Here is a 2,876-nt window from a genome sequence, read left to right as displayed (position 1 = left end):
TGGGAAATGTACTTTGCAGGGGTCAGGGCCCTGCAACACACAGTGGAATGGAGGAAAGATGGAATAAATTTGAAGACAAATAGACAAATGACCAGCACAGTGACAGTCACAGTTATTTTCTGAGGAATTGTTGGCATGGCCTGGGATGGAATTACAGGACAGATAGTTTATTGCTTTTGCTCTTCTCCCCTCCTCACCAGCAGAGCCCTCCCTCCTTAAATTTGGTGTAGAAAAGACCTAAGGTAGAGAGTTCTAAAACTGCGATACGACTGGAAGGAGTCTCACAGATACCGCAAATCAGAGTATCGGTGGTCAGGTCCAGGGCAGAAAGCTATGGCATGAAAAAACACAGGCAAGTGCATATTAGCATGTTAGTCCAAGCAGATAGCATATAGATTCTTTGTTGGCAACACAACAGGAATAAACGTCAATAGAACAATCTGCCATAGACTAGAGATGGTGGTGGCTTGCAGCAGGTGGTGAGAAGTTGGTATATTGTGAGAGTGGAGCCAAGAGGACTTACCGATTGGTAGATGTAAATGTGAGAGAAAATGGAAAAAAAGAGACAAGGGAATGATGATGCCCAAGTTAATGTGAGCAACCATGAGTATAAAGTCACCATTTATCAAAATGGGAAAACTGTGAGAAGAGAGAATTTGTGAAGAATAGCCAGAATTTTTAATACACTGAATTTTTTTAATCCCCTTTTTGTTTTTAAAGGTCCTTTTAAAAACTGCTTTTTTTTGGGGGGGTAATTTTTTTACATAATACAGGAGGCTCAGGACTGAAACCAGGAAAATCACTAAGTGAAAGTCTGAACATCTAATAGTGAAACCTCATCTTTCTTCCCTTCTTTGATTCTGAGAAAGCTGGTAACCAAGATTTACCCACTCCCTGCCCCCCAACCTTCTCCCCAACCCCCTCAAATTAATATGTTACTCTTTGGGATAAATGACTACCTGAAAAGAAAACCTTTGCAGATACAAATAATTAGAGATTTCCTACAGAAATATCTGAGTCCATAATTATTCCAAAGTAATCACTCATAAATCCCAAACTCTGATGTACACTTCCATCATATTGTTAATTTCATACATTATACATGAACAGACAAGGATCACAGACTTCTCTAGATACAGTGTTAGGCCATGAGAGAGACGGGGGGCCAGGAGACCATATCTGCTCTTCAGTCACAGAATTTAGGCAAGAATTATTCTGGGATTGCCCCTGGGACTTGATAAGCATTCTTTCAGAAACACTTGACATACACTCAGGTTCATAGCAGCAGTATTCATAATAGCTAAAACATGGAAGAAGCTCGCTGTCCATTGATGGATGAATGGATAAGCAAAATGTGGTACATACACACAATGGAATATTAATCAACCTTAAAAAGGAAGGAAATGCCAACATATACTACAATATAGATGAAACTTGAAGACATTATGCCAAGTGAAATAAACCAGTCATAAGAAGACAAATAATATGTGATTCTATCTAAATGAAGTGGCCAAAATAGTTAAACTTAGAAAGACAGAAGGTGTAGTGGTGGTTGCCAGGGGCTGGGAGAGGGGAGAGTGGGGAGCTAACATTTAATGGATACAGAGTTTCAGTTCTACAAGATGAAAAGAATCTGGTGATGGATGGTGGTGATAGCTGCACAACAATGTGAACATACTTAGTACCACTGAACTGTATACTTCATTGTGGTTATGATTGTAGAAAAAATATTGGGAAAAGTAAAATACTCTGAAGAAGAGTTAATATAATGGCAGATATTCCCCAAATTGTCTTTGAGCAACAATTCACCAAGAAAAAGAACTAGGGGCTGCGTCTGGCTGGCTTAGTACTTATAGCGCGAGACTATCTTGGGGTTGTAAGTTCCAGCCCCATGTCGGGTGTAGAGATTGCCTAAAGATAAAATCTTTTTTTTTTTACATGTATATTTTATCTTTTAGAGAGAGTGTGCAGGCAAGTGGGGGAGGGGCAGAGAAGAAGACAGGATCAGAAGCAGGCTCCTTGCTGGCAGCAGAGAGCCCAATGTGGGGCTCAAATCCATGAACCATGAGATAATGACCTAAGCTGAAGCCAGGCGTTTAAGTGACTATGCCGCCCAGATGCCCAAAAGTAAAATCTTAAAAAAAAAAAAAAAAAAGAACTCGGCACTAAAATTGGCACAAATGGATGAAATGTATAGAAAGAATATCAGAACAGATGAATAACAGGCACCTTAAAGACGATGTTTAAAATATTATTTTAATAACAATGATCAAGTATAATTTTTATATTTCTTATAAACATAGGTATATTCAATTCAGTGTGTCCAGTTTAAGCAATTCTGTAATTGTAATATTTTACTTATCCTTGTGAGATGCATTTAACCATGTAGCATCTATGAATAGAATAAGAAAGGAGGTCATTGGAAGTCACAGTTGCCAATTACTTATTGTAATAATGAAATTATATTTTTATTTTTTTTTAGATTTGCTGGAGGCTTCTAAGGAAAGAAGCTTTTTTAATGTTTATTTTTAAGGGAGAAAGTGAGCATGAGTGGCAGGGGAGGGGTAGAAAGAGAGGGGGACAGAGGATCTGAAGCTGGCTCCTTGCTGACAGCAGAGAGCCCAAGGTGAGGCTCGAAATCACAAACTGCAGGATCAAGACCTGAGCCAAAGTCAGATGCCTAACTGACTGAGCTACCGAGTTGCCTCCTCATTTCTAAAAAAAAAGATTTTCAAGAGTGCTGATGCATAGGGGCACATGTACCCCAATGTTCATAGCAGCACTTTCAACAACAGCCAAATCATGGAAAGAGCCTAAATGTCCATCAACCGACCAATGGATCAAGCAGATGTGGTTTATCTATACCATGGAATACT

Source organism: Crocuta crocuta, unplaced genomic scaffold (genome assembly GCF_008692635.1).
Source record: "Crocuta crocuta isolate KB4526 unplaced genomic scaffold, BGI_CrCroc_1.0 scaffold162, whole genome shotgun sequence".
Classification (NCBI taxonomy): domain Eukaryota; kingdom Metazoa; phylum Chordata; class Mammalia; order Carnivora; family Hyaenidae; genus Crocuta; species Crocuta crocuta.
Note: the sequence above shows the minus strand (reverse complement) of the source record.